The following is a 15,480-nucleotide window of genomic DNA, read 5'->3' as shown; positions in this document are numbered from 1 at the left end:
GCTTTTGAAATGAGAATTAAAAGATGGAAACAATGTTGTAAAAGAAAAAAATTATAAGTCTAGACTAATTCCAAAATATGTTGACCATAGGTGGAATTCCACATATGCAATGTTAAGTGTAGCAATAGAATATAAAAAATTATAAATGATTCTATAAATTTTTATGCTTCTAGTTCTAGCTCTAGTAGCACTTATGGAATAAGTGAAGATGAATGGACAACTATATGTAAATTAAATGAGATGTTACAAGTTTTTTATGATGCTATTATGTTATTATCTGGTTATTATTATCCAACTATTACTTTAGCTGCTTTACAAATTTTAAATATTCAAACAAATTTTGCCAAATATCGTATGGATGATATTTTTGAAAATATAATTTTTCAAATGGAGAGCAAATTTAATAAATATTTTAGGCCTATTCCTCATATTTTTGGTTTGGGGGTTCTTATTGATCCATGTTTGAAGGATATTAGTCTTCGAAGTTTGTTACAGTCATTGTATGGTGGACAAATTATAGACTTAGATGATGGTTTCATCCTTACTGCTACTTCTCATTATTTATCTATTAGAAATTATTTTTAAACATTATATGATGAGTATGCAGCTAGACATGGTGTAGCTGCACAACAGTCTACATCTTCAGCGCCTTCGGCTTCGAGCACGGGTCGAGGTAAAAGTATAAGTTTTGATAGGTATGCAATGGTAGCTGAACTAACTGGTGGATCTGGAATTGGTTCAGGATTAGAGGTTTCTGAATTAGATGAAAATTTTTCTGCTTCCTTAGTTAAATGTCAAGGAAATGCTTTAGATATTTTGCAATGGTGGAGAGTATATGGATCAATTTCATATCCTATACTTTCCATCATGGTTCGTGACTTACTATCAGTGTAGGTTTCGACGGTAGATTCGAAATCCGCCTTCAGCACAGCAAGACGTTTGATCGACGACCACAGGACATGCTTAGATCCGTATACTGTAGAAGCGGTGATGTGCTTACAAGGTTGGTGGAGGTACGAGAAGCGAACACAAGGCATCGATCGGATTGTTATAATTGAAGATAAATTTGAAGAGTTAGGACTAGTAGATAGATATAAATATTAGATAATATTCATCAAATTGTAATTTTTATTTCTTAGCTTTAAATTTGTAATGAATTATTTCGAAAAAAGTTGTAAATGATAGCAATATAGGTGAGTAGGTGCTAACCTAGTTGGGATTTACTCATCTATTATGATGCGACGAATTTTGAAATAAAATTATAATTATAAATGATTATTGATTATTAATAAAGAAATTATTTTTAACATTTTTTATTTTTTTAATTTTTATATTTGTAATTTATGTCATTTTAAGTTACTAAAAAAATTTATGTCATTTTCTGTAATTTTTATGTATAATTTATAATTTTTTATTTTTTTAAAAATTAAAAAAAAATTAAAAAATGGGAAAAAACCGGGCCGGCCCGGAGCCTGGCCCGCTCAGGCCCGGGCCCGGACCCAGACCCGGCCCGGGTCACCTAGGCCCGGGTCCGGGCTTCGGTTTTGCCCGGCCCGGATAGACACCCCTATCGACAGCATCTTTATTCCTTGTACGAGGACGGGTGCTGCTCCCTCCGATATCTCAAGTCTGAAGGTTCAATTGAATAATAATTATGTGGTGTTTAATAACATATTAAACAAAAATAATTTTATAAATATAAGGAAAAATAAGATACCTGAGCGCTGCTCTGTCCAGCGTTGGAAGTATAGACACCCGAGCTTATGAGCTGTATGATAACACCATACACGCTATAGGAATCACACCGCCTAAATATTCTACAACGTAAGCCATGACATTGTCCATCGAGTTGGCCCTCCTTGCTATGTTGCTCATCTCATTAGTCACCTAAATATGCAGCTCTGGGTCAATATTGTGAAGCAAATACGCAAAGATACGTAGGACAAATGGCATAGCCTGAAAACTATTTGAGGCTGCTCTCACTGTTGTAGATGGCGTAGAGGATGTTGTGGATGATCTTATGCTTATCCTTGGTGAAGCTCCAACACCATGCAGATGATATTTTCCTCTCCTATTATTAGGGAGAAATAAATTTTAGATTTTTCTCTTGAATTCAATAATGTTAAACAAATATAAATAGGAACATAATATTGAAATTGATTTAATTTTTTACCATCCTTACCTATTATGTCCCATCAGGTTCTGAGTAAGAGTGATGTTATCCTCTACAGAAAGCATGTGAGGGTTCGGCTCACCCTATTCTTCCTCCTGCGACATGTACACTATTGCAGCCTCCTTGGTTGTAGTTTCAAAACCCTCCTAAAGCACAAATATAATTTTACAAATATCAAATTGGTTGCAACTTCATTATAACAATTATTCAAGGTAAATACCAAATTGACTTACTTGCAAATTTGTTTACTACGAGGTCAATGTGTTAGATTATTCACATGTCATATATTCCTCTTAAAAGACCATATTATTCGTGTTCTCGTTTTCTCATAATATTAACAATGAAATTGAATAAATAATACTAATTAAGTTATATATAAGTCTCACCACCAACTCGAGATTTACCTTGATATTATCCTGATTCTTGTCCTCAACCCTATATCGATCATAGAAAGTACCATATACCGCCTTTGCCTTCAAGTGTATCGGCATTCTTTATTTTCCTTATCATATTATAAATTTATGAGATTTCATAGTCATGCTAAGTATTAAGATCATTTAAAGCTTTAAATGACATATACCATATCCCGACAATAACCATCCTCTAGGTTGGCATAAGAGTGTGCGCCCAAGTGGTGGTCATGCATCTTCTTCCTTCTATTCTCTGATCCTTTCGTTGATTTTTTCTTTAAATATATATATTTTAGTATATATGCAATGAAAGAATATCTTAAGGTTTTAGTGTAGTTTTCATGAAACTAACCTGGCTGGCAACGCTGTCCTAATACATGAGGAGAGCCATGAAATGAAGCTCGTCAACTCTATCGTCGAGGTTTAAAAACCTCTGCATGTCCTCCGAATACCTGTCATAGGTTTCGTGCTTAATCTCATGCCTCCATTGTTTGAGGACTGCTTCAACCTTGACATTAAAAACATAATGTCAAGCCCCCTCAAAGTCCTCAAGGCAGAAGCTTTCCTATAGATTTGCATACACATTCAGTTAGGATAATTTAATACCAATTACTAATTATTAGTAAATGAAAAGGTAAAGTAATATAAAGTTACCATAAGCTCATGTCACATATCCTCGTAGATGGTCCATGGTAGTTCTCGAAAATGAAAATAAGGATTGATAATGTTCACTCTACGTACGAGAACCCAGATATACGAATTCAATCTGGACTACTAAGCACCAACAGGCAATGCATCATTATTCTACCGAATAATGGCCCTCATGCCTCTTGGCGGTTGTTTAGACTCAGGCTTACCTTCGCCATGTCGTCCCTCTATGTGATCTGGCTTAGCACCTATAATAATAACAATATGATAATATATCATATAATATATAAATGTGAAAAATAAAAGTATTTACAAAATTTACCATTCGCTATCTCCCTTTCTTTTGCTGCGAGTGAAATAGCTTTCCTAGTCTCCAACATAGGCATCATCTCCTCCAATTTTCTCACAGCACGTGGGTGATACCTCATTGATTTAGTCCTAGACTTATGAGAGTCCATAGGGAAGGGTAAACTGTGATAGTCTTGCATCTTCGGACGCAAGTCAAACTGGAGTGTATATGAAGGAAATGATGGTGTCCAAGTAGCACCTACACAAGAAAAGAGAATGATTTATATAAATTTTAAATTGACCATAATTAAATATTAAATACTGAATACCAATATCGGGGGATGGTTTTGGTGTTGTATTAGAGGGGCCAGGTGATGAATAACCTGCATCTGCAACAAATGAACACTATGAGATAGATAACTAAAAATTTACAAAAGATATTAAAATACTAAATAATTTATACCAACATCCGGAGATGGTGGTGTATCCTCAGTACTAGTACCAAGGATGATACTCCGTGATCGATCATGGTTCCCACTAAAGAGCCTCCTCACACTCCTCATCTGCAAATTCAATTTTTAACATAGTTAAGAAAAAAATATATACATGCTCATGAGATATATTATTATGAAATGCATTATTGATTTTATTAAGAAATTTTGACAATCGGTAGTGCAATTTAACATAGTTCATACCTACATCAAGCGCCATATTTTGTGTGTAAGAGAATTCTTACCAAATGTCATCAGATGACCCAATTGGTTTACTATAATTATCTTTACTTTCTTTAATATTTTTTATCATTATTAGGAAGAACAACAGATCTTGGCTCCTTGTACAAAAGCACCTAATCAGACATGACATTCAGATCTTTCACAAAGAAGCACTAATCAGCTTGTTCTGCGAAAATGAATTTTTCATCCGTATATACTTCTCGATGGAGATTAACAAGTGTAAATCCATAATGATCATTTTGCTTTTTTGCAGGACACCACCGAACCTTGAACATCGTGTAACTATATTGTTTTGGTTTACCAAACCCGTAAATTACCTTAACAATATCTTCTAATTGGCCATAATATAGTATGTCAGCTAAAATTGGGTTCTGATCTCTTATACTTGAAAAATATTCTTGAGCAAACAAACCCATGACCCTACTATTCTGGGTTACCCTCCTATCATCAGTCTCTAGCATTCAAAATTTATATCTATTCACCAAATGCTCATTATAACATCTCATTTCATGATAAGGGCATTGTGCATGAATAATAATTTCATCTGGTAATGTAGTGCCATCAAGAAGTGATTTTTCAACCTAAGCCAAACAATATGTAGGGTCATAAAGAAGTGATGTTATATTATGAATGTTCAATATTTAATTGTAAAACGCTTACATCAATTTTGAACCAATCTGAAAATTCTTTCTTATGTCTTTTCTAAATATTATGTGTTGTATTCCTATAGGTATGTCATTCCTAAGCTTCTCTAAATATCGCTTATATAAACAATAAATAAGTTTGTATTGATAAACTATATGTAAAATGAATATTTCTCATCTATATTACTGATTTTATTTGTTAACTATATGTAAAATGAATATTTCTCATCTATATTACTGATTTTATTTGTTACCTTCGATAGTCTTCGAACATATCAAGGTTTTCCAACACTATTACTGATTTTATTTGTTACCTTCGATAGTCTTCGAACATATCAAGGTTTTCCAACACATATGCATGGATTTGATCTAAGAGAGATCTTGTATATTTTTCACGCTTCTTCTCCTTATCAGGTGCTTGAGATGTGGTCTTCGTCTTCCGCATGTAACGTGATGCAGACACAAAGTATTCGTTAGCGACATATCCTTCAGCTATCAAGCCCTCGGGACGAGCTCGATTGCGAACTTTGTTTTTCATGGAGCCCAAGTATCTTAAAATTATAAAAAGAGGTAATTATTAGCAGGATAATATTAGAAATGCATGTATAATTAATGAATGTAATAAAAACTCTAACCTTTCAATCGAATACATTTAACGATAAGTAACAGGACCGGCGATTCTAGCCTCTCTTGCACGAAGTTGGGTAAGATGGACAATAATTTTAAAAAATAAAGGAGGGAATATTACTTCCATATTGCATAGAGTAACTCAGACCTTGGCTTCAAGTTTTTTAAATTCATCTACATCTATGACTTTAGAGCATAATTTTCTAAAGAATCCACAATACTCAATAATAATCTTCGATGCTTCTTTTTCCATTTTGTTACGGATTACAACTGGTAGCAATTGATGAAGAAGAACAAGATAATCATGGGTCTTCAGACCTAAGAGTTTTCTCTCTTGCACCTGGACATTATTTGATATGTTAGCAGAGTAACCATCTGGTGATTTTACCGATTTGAGAATTTCACAAAATTAATGCATCTGCTTATTTGACATTGTAACACGAGACGGAGGTAACTTTAATTTTTTAAGTCCAACATCTTGAGCTTGCAAATCATTCCGAATATTCAAAGCAGTCAGGTCTTGGCACGCCCGTAGGACATCCTTCAACTTATTTGCATCTTGTAGGAGAATTGACACTATATTATCACATATATTTTTCTCAATATGCATGAAATCTAAGTTGTGTTGGATTTTAAGATTTTGCCAGTATGGTAGCTGAAAGAAGGTACTAAATTTAGTACATCATCTAGGTAATTTTTTTAGTTTTTTTCTCAACTTACATTTTTTGGACCTTTCGATTTCACTTTAATGACTTTTTTACTTTAAGGAATCTCTTACTCCGAGTGGGTTGAATTTAAAATAACAATTTTTTTCAAACCTAACTTTTGGAAACCCCTCAAGTAATTTTACAATCTCAACTCCTATCAGCTGACGCGGCTTCATTCTCTTCTCAATTGTGCCATCAAACATAGCTGGTAATTTTCTATTCTTATGACTCAAGGGCAACCACCTGTGATTAAACCAATAATAACTTTGCGGCTATGTGGTAATTGAAGAGCTTCAAATTTCAGACCACATACAAGACAAGCACACTTGCCCTTCGTAGACCAATCAGACAGATTAGTATAAGCTAGAAAATTATTAATCGTCTATAATAGACTAGCACGTAGTCTAAACGACTCCTTAAGATGGGTATCATATGCTAAAGTACCCTCAGACCATAATTGTTTCAGCTCATCAATTAGAGGCTCTAAGTAGACATCAATATCATTACCCGGTGCGTGCTTACCGGGTATCTGTAATGAAAGTATCATAAACGACTATTTCATACAAAGCAACGGAGGTAAATTATATGGCATTAATACAACTATCCATGTAGACCAGCCAAAGCTCATTACCCCAAAATGGATTGAATCTGTCGCTAGAGAGACCTAGTCTTACATTTTTGCAATCTTCGGCAAAACGAGGATAAACTTTATCAACATGCTTCCAAGCTAAAGCATCAGCAGGATGTCTCAATTTACCATCATGTACTCGATCTTCCTTGTGCCACCTCATGTTCTTTGTCGTGTCTTTATTCATGTACAATCATCGCAATCTAGGAGCCAATGGAAAATGTCGAAGAACCTTCGCTGGAATTTTCTTCTGTGTTACCCCTATCTCCGTTGTAATCCTTGTTGAAGAACTTGTGTGTTGCTTCCACCTAGAAACTCCACATGTCGAACACTCTTAAAGGTTTTTATTGGATTTATGGAATAAAATACAATCATTCGGACATGCATTAATATTATTATCAAGACCCAGAGTGGAGACAATCTTCTCAGCTTGATAAGTTGTTTGGAGTATGCTATTCTCTACTTGAAGAATTACCATCTGAAGAAAATCAAGAAGCATTTCAAAATAATTATCTAACATACCGCTAAATGTCTTAATATGTAGGAGTTTTAGCATAAATAAAAATCTGGAGTACTCGGTATATCCCTTATATAAGTCCTTTTCACCATCTTCTAGTAGCTCCATTATACACTTTATTTCTACAGAGGAATGCATATCATCAGTATTTTTGGTACTTTCGACATCTCCTACCTCTTCAGCTTCAACTTTGATATCATCTTCACTTTTATCTCCGATATCATCCTCGACATTATCATCGACATCATATTATGTAGGTCGATGAAAAATATTATTCAATATTGTTTTTGTATCATCTATCCGTAGGCCACCGAACATACCAACACACACATTTGGATCCTCATCTTTAGTGATACATTCTCCATAATATGGCTAATATTTATATTTTTCATCATAACCTGATTTCATTAGGTATATCTGTGTATCACTTCTATTCAGCAGTTTCATATTCCTACACCTACAACAAGGACAATACATAGCACCGCTTCTTAAATTTCTCAGATTCATTTTAGCATTACGTATGAAGGAATCACATCCCTCCTTGTATCGCATGTCATGAAATTATACATAATTTTTCTATCCATGATTTGTCAGGAATTATCCTCATCTATAAATTATATATAATTATTAAATACGATTAATCTCACAACTACTAGTACATTCATGACTCTTATACATACAATACACATCAAACATACGTTCATATATCATTTAACAATATAAATATTTTTCTACATAAAATATATCAGAAACATATGTAGAAACTAATTACACAAATCTAACGGCTATCATAGGAAGGCTTCTATCCATTAAGAATGTAGTAGTGCTTACATCAAACTTCGTATACTTTGTATATTTTTATTTCTTAAAAATTTTGGCAGCACCTACCTGTTATTCTCCCTGTACACTGTGCGGATGTTATTATGCGTATCAACAATAGCATAAAATGTAGAACAACATACGCTTATTGTACAGGGAGAATAACGAATACGTGCTGCCCAAACTTTCAAGAATGAAAATATACAAAGTATACAAAGTTGGATGTATACACTACTATATTCCTAACCCGTCCGAGAAGGACAGATCCAATAATTATGAAATTTAGGACCAATTCTTTATTCGTATAATATAAAATAAACAATTATTTCCAGGAGAAAACTTTGTCTCCTACAAAAATACGAATCGTCTATCTTATATTATAAGTCCAAAGAATTAGATGTAATTATTAGACAGAAGTATAGGGATAACGTTATTTTTTATTCACCTAAATTGGATTATAAAACATTATTAAAAATTATAATGTGTTATATATCACTCTATATTAAAAAAAAAATTTATTTTATATATTTTCACATCACAAACTTAAATAAGCATACCTACTTATAGAACAAACGAAACTTAGTGTGATGGATTATCATGAATCGGGTGTTCAATTAGGGTTAATGGCTCACAATTGCAATAATTATATTTACGATTACTTGTGTTGTTCAAATGAGCTAAAATGTAGTTGAATTAGGGTTTATACATAACTGAAATTTTTTCAATTGTGGTTACAAGAATCGATTTCGTTTAATTGTTGATCATAAATTAGGATTTTTAAACTAAATTCAACAATAAATAATATAATATTTAAAAATTCTATTTTTTTTGTAAAAATCATACTATTAAGCGAGATTGAAAAATAATGGGCATGCCGTGCGCTCCTTGGAGAAAGATGGTTGTGAGGGGCTGGCGTTGCGAGGGGAGAGCAGGGGGGCGCAACGGAGCAGAGAGGGTGTGGCGACGAACAAGAGAGGAGAAGAGGCCGACGAGAGTTAGCGGAGGGTGGGGCGACGAACTCGAGAGAGGTCAGAGCTGCTAGAGGGGAGAGCAGGAGATAGGGTGGGGGCGGACTGGCAGTGGATGAGAGCAGAGAGGTAGAGTGATTAGACGTGGGGCTACCGCAAGAGGAGAGAGAAAGCAGAGTTCGGGCGGGTTGGCACGCAGAGAGGAGAGGAGTGGGGATTTTTTTCGCGAGGGGGAATTCCGGGAAATTAGAAGGGAGGGAGTGCGTGCAGCGGGGAGGGTTTTAGGGATTAGGGTTTTTTGTTTTTTTTTCCTTTAATATCAACCTAGACTGAACGTCCGTCTAGGTTGAATTTTATTTTATTTTTTTGTTTTTAATGCAGTCTAGATGGAATTTTCGTCTAGGTTGCAACCTAGACGGAATTTCCGTCTAGATTGCTTTTTTATTTTTAAAAATAAAAACTTTCATCTAGTTTAGCATTTTAGACGGAAAATTCCGTCTAGAATGCCCCAAATTAGACGAAACAAACTAGACAGAAATTTTCCGTCTAGTTTGAACCAACCTAGATGAAAAAAATTTCCGTCTAGGTTGTTCCGTCTAATTTGGTCGCTTTTCTACTAGTGAGCTGGCAATCCTTATTTCATTTATTTGGTTGATATCCTTAAAAGCAATTTTATTGCATACATTTTCTTATTCTTTTTCCATTCTTTGCTAAAAGTCTCTTAAAAAGACATATGTTTTAAAACTAAAACAGGAGATGAATACATGAATTACTGTTTGATAAGTTATATTGAAACAGACATATTTTGTAGAATTACGGAGAAGAATATCATGAAGCAACTGGAAGAAATAAAAATAGGAAGAATGTTATTTGTAAAAGTATATTCTACTTTAAATTTCATTTTGAAATTCTAGTTATGTAACGATGTTTAGATAGTAATCAATCATGCAAAAAATTTCATGTTCTCGTGTTCAACTATTAAATTTTTAGACCACCCCAAGCAAATTTCTGGCTCCGCCGCTATGTGTTCGAACAAACAGAATATAAAAATAATTGTCTTTCCATTTGCACCAATCTGTCTAATCAATGATCAATTAATGTTTCATAGTAAAAATAAGCAAATAAAACTTGGAAGTTTGATCTATGAATCAATCAACATAAAAATGCGCTCTGTTGGGGTTAATCTATCGGCAACCTGTCAAAGAACCTCCACGCAACGTGCCCTCCGGATCTTATGATGAACAAATAGCAAGTAAGAACTCACAGCAAAACAAAAGATGTAGGAAAGAACAAATAAAGAAGAGAACACCAAATTTAATGAGGTTCGGCAAATGTGTCTACGTCCTCGGGAGCCACACCAGAATTTTTTTGATTATTGATGAAGATTACAAGCTTGCAAAATGGCTATCTCTCACTCTGAGATCTCTCTCTTTCTCTCAAAGTGTTCAAAATACTCTTACAAGGACACTTAAACAATAGCCAGACACCCCTTATATTTATACAAGCCCTAACTCCCAACCGGACCAGCGAACCACTTGACCCGCTTACGATCGACCGATACACTTGCATCGGTCGACTGACAAGAGCAAATTATTTTCAGTTTGCTTCATGCACAATATCGGTCGACCGATCAGGGGGTTTTTGCTGCGTGCTGATTTTATTCCCAGGTTTGGGTCTACACCCCCAAATCAAACAATCTCCCACTTGGAGACCAAACCTTCATCAACCAGCTCTCTTGAACTTCAGCCATCTTAGCAAGCACCTTCTCCTACCCGAATTTTTTTTCAATCAATAACATTCTTGGTGATCCCACCTGTCGTCCTAGTGTAGCTCTACCCTCATTTCCTACGTATGAAGGCCAACTGAAGTTGCGCACAACTCCAGTTTCTCAATGGTCACTGCCTTTGTTAACATATCTGTAGGATTTTGGCTCCCTAAAATTTTCTCTAACAGTATCTTCTCGTCCTCTATCAGTGAGCGTATGAAGTGGTAACACACGTCGATGTGCTTCGTTCTGGCATGATATACTTGTGGGCATCAAAAATTTCCTATAGGTCCCGAACACAGCTCAAGACGAAGAAAAGACGAAGAACGTCATTATCTAAGTCAGGGAAGATCATTTGATGCCTAAAAGAAGCAAATGAACACACGAAACGAAGAAACGGCAAGCGACGAAGCTGTCTCACACCTAGTGAGACACCCTAAGCTATCTCGAATTCCAAGACATATCAAGGTGTCTCAGAATCAAAGACACCTCAATGTGTCTCGCACGCAGTAATGAGACACAATGTGTTTTCTGATAGATTTCTTGATTTTTGTATGGTCTACGTAGCTCCGTAACTGCTTGGGAGTATCCATAAATGTGGGGAGGCCTTTATAAACTAAAAATCCACGAGGTTGATGGTCGGTTATGAATTCTTATCTTCAAACACGGCTTCCGAGGCCTATAAATATCCCTCCTCATGCACTTGTAAAGGGCACTGACGTACGTGCAAACGGACTAACGTTTTGGTAGATTTGAGAGCAAGAACTCACGAATTTCAAAGGGAGAGACAGAGATCTTTGTGAAATTCTGAGCAAAAGAGAGAGTTTCTTCATCATATTCGAGAGATCCAAAGGCCTTCAGTCATTTCATTGAGTTCAAACATCGCTTTGATCTCAAGAAGAGTGTTTATCTTACGTTGTTGAGATATCCACTTCTGTTCTTGTTTCTAAAATGATACAAGAACACTAAGCCTTCTTCACAATCAATCTGGATCGTTGAATCGATAGTCCACGGGCTAAAGCGTCCCCGACACATGCAAAGATCCCACGCAAGCAGCGACTAATAAATATTTTCTGCATGTGTTTCTATGGAATTTTTCTATTGTTTTCTTTGTAAGGAGAAGTCTTATATAAAGGCTCACTCTTTTGTTTCTGTTACAAACCATAAACGTTATAATGGAAGCTGCAATGAAACTCATTCTCGACGCAAACATACGCTGGCGACCGTAGTGAGAGCCAACGGTCTCGACGTCAAGATCGGAGTGTCACAACTGATTAAGATCCCGGTTGACTCGATGGTCGAGTATGAGTTCGACCAAGCAAAGTTCAAGGAGTACCTCTCATCCTCCTCCTCAAGATTTTCCTCGCCCCGCAAGTGTACCAAGATTTAAACTTCAAAGAAGGTGTTTCTATCTTCAATTCTAACGAAGGCTTCGGGTGACGACTCTCACTCAATTGTTGTTGAGGCTTCCCCTCGCAATGCTACCTCAGCTACCAACAAGGTCGGAAGCTCTGGTTGTGACAACTCCTCTCCAGTTAAGAAGTTGTTGAATCAAAGTTCGCCAACTCTAACGAAGAGGGCTCGTCAGAGGCAATGTCAACGTCTCGCTCGTCAGTTCGCTAAGGCCTCGGAGTAGGTTGATGTAATTCGCTACTATGCGGATCTAGAGTCAAGGAATCGTCGAGTGATCCAGCTGCCTCAACAACAAGATACTGATATTTCCTCCAAACAGTCGACTGATGAATGAGTCTATGTCAAAAGGACTTGATCAACTCTCAAGGAACGCATTCGGAAGAGTCACGCACATGTCATACACTCATGTGCTCTTGTACAAAATGCACAAGAAATTAAGAAGGAAGAGGTGGCCAAAAAACCCCCAAAATCCTACAAGGTTTGGGTACTAAAAGCCAAAACTACGCAAAAACTAAGTGCGAAAATAGCAGGGGGTGTCTCCTATAGCCGAGACACCCCAAACTGTCTTGCGGGTCGAGACAACTTATCCTATCTCGTACTTGGCCGAGACACTCCTAGCTGTCTCGCCCAAGGAGCCACCTCCATGACTGTTTTTCACCTCCGTCGACGTCTGCTCTAGGTCCATCTTCCACGGTTGCTTCCACCACGCCACACGTGAAGCCTTAGGTCAATCCTAACCTTTCAAAGTTCAAAATCATGATGGTGGATCACCTTCGTCCTTTGCACGAAGATCGAGGTAAAGCTCCGATAAAAGAACGCTTGGGTCCGATGAACGAAACCCAAAAAGTTCCTCAGCCAGGGGGTCGTACACATCCTCCAATCAAGCCAAATGCTTCTCAAAGGTATCCCCCCATCTCTAAACAAACCGGGACACCTCAATGTACTTGTTCATGCAACATGCACAAAAGGGGCAAGGAGGCCTCCCTTTCTGGGAGAATTCCTATCACCTCTCGCCTAGGGATTCGTGTTGAAACCCAGGCCCGTTAAGATTCCACACTTACAAGGGGGTAGTTATAAATGTCTGACCCTTGAGAATGCCAACAAGTATTTACATCCCCAGAAGAATACGTGTCCGTCAAAAGACAACGTTATACCTAGGAGGTCATACCAACAAATGATAGGGTGCTCCGGTCATCATGTCGATGAGTTGTACTATCAGGATAGGGGTGTGAACAAATCTCGAAAGAGTAATATTCAAGAAATGAGCCCTTATTGTTTATGTGAGAGGCTCATCAGGGCAATATTATTAGAATGTAGCTGCTCCTGGACCACTCCCCAAAGGGTCTCAGTATTTCAAAGACTTTCTAGTGAAATGTCAATGCCTAAGCCAAGATGTTTCCACAAGAGAAGATCAGCCATCCAAGATAATGAATTCCTAGAAGTTACCATCAACATGGCTAATAAAGAAAAGTAAAAATGGCATTTGAATGATTCTGATCCTGACTTTAGCCCAGGAGGAAGAGTCAATCCAAGAATATCCCAGCAAAAATCTTGACTCTAATTAGGAGCCACCAGATGTAGGGACTATCAGAGAATGCACGAAGGCCTATCTTCGGATGACGGACCTTCGGATGCTTGCTCTGCAATCACCTTCGATGATATAATGTCTAGCATAGGGCAAGCTAGGGAGGCATTCATAATCACACCTGACCATCATGCCTGACCAGTTGGCTCAAATGCCTCAAGAAGCTCTGGCTAAGCAACAAGATGAAATCAGAGCTGAAATAAGGATGGAGATGGAATTAACCATGCAGCAGATGAGAGAATTGCATGCTCAACAACCATAGCTACAACCTGAGCCAAGTCATCTAGTCGTCAAAATACCACACTGATTCAGGCGAATACTGAAGACAGCGATGCAGACATGGGTGAACATATTTTTGCTAACCTTCCTCCCAACAACAATAACGATGTGGGTGGTCCAATTGACTCTTCTCAACATCGTTCGAAGAAGGACATAGGTGAGGATAAGAAGAAGAAAGATCTCGAGAGCAAAGTTAATGCTTTGATGTCTGCTCAAGAAGTAAAGAAGACCGGCATTCAATGCCCATACCCGAGAGAGTGGGAGTCAATTCCGTACCCGACAAAGTTTAATATAATTAACTTTATGCCATTTGATGGGAGATGCTTACCTACTCAGCACTTAATATACTTTAAGTCTTACTTGGGTATGATCTTTGGACATGAACCTTTGATGGTCCGGTTATTCGTGGGCACCCTTCATGGGGCCGCCTTCAATTAGTATCGATGTCTCAAGCCAGGGAGCATTAACAGTTGGGATGACATGAAAAGCTAGTTTCTAGGCATTTTCTTATGATGACACTGAAGTGTCAATCGAAACTCTTCTGGATGAAAAGTAGAAGAGTAGAGAGTCAGTCGACAATTTCGTTAAGCGCTTCTTAAACAAGGCAATGAATTATCGAGACCCAGTTACCGAGGAGTTTATACTCTATACTTGTTACAACAATCTTTCTTTGGATGTACTGGAAGCTATGGTAGTGGTGCCATCCAATACTTGGAAGGAATTAAAAGTACGCGGAGAACAGGCTGAACGCTTCCTCAAGAGAAAGAAGCTTGAGAAGGGCTAGCCAACTACAAACGCTCCAAAACAAATTTTGTTCCTCGTGATAGAGGGAAGGTGCCAGTAACTATAGTAGATGCAAATCCGACCTCCCAACAACAACTGCAATAGCAATCGTCACAACAATCATCCTTTCAATGGCAGCATCAAGCGCAGCAACCTCAAAGGCAGCAAAGAACTTCAGAACCAAGACTCCCAAAGGAATACTCCTTCAAGGAAGATGAAGTTCTTGTCATTTTCAAGCACCTCCTGGACAACAATAAAATGAAGCTACCACCAATCACAAATCAAGAGGAAGCTAAAAGGGCCAGAAATCTAAAATATTGTGCGTATCACAGAAGGGCCCATCATCCACCAAGGCATGTTATGTCCTTAAAGACAAAATCCAAGCCTTAATCGACATCGGCATCATAACTGCAAAACCGAAGGAAAAAAAGGTGGGTACGAACATAGTATGCATCAGTTTTGGCTCTGTCCCTCTATCGTTGTTCCAGCAAG

This window comes from Asparagus officinalis, chromosome 6 (genome assembly GCF_001876935.1).
Source record: "Asparagus officinalis chromosome 6, Aspof.V1, whole genome shotgun sequence".
In the NCBI taxonomy this organism is placed as follows: Eukaryota; Viridiplantae; Streptophyta; class Magnoliopsida; order Asparagales; family Asparagaceae; genus Asparagus; species Asparagus officinalis.
The sequence above is the reverse complement of the archived record's forward strand: the minus strand, read 5'-3'. Positions refer to the sequence as shown.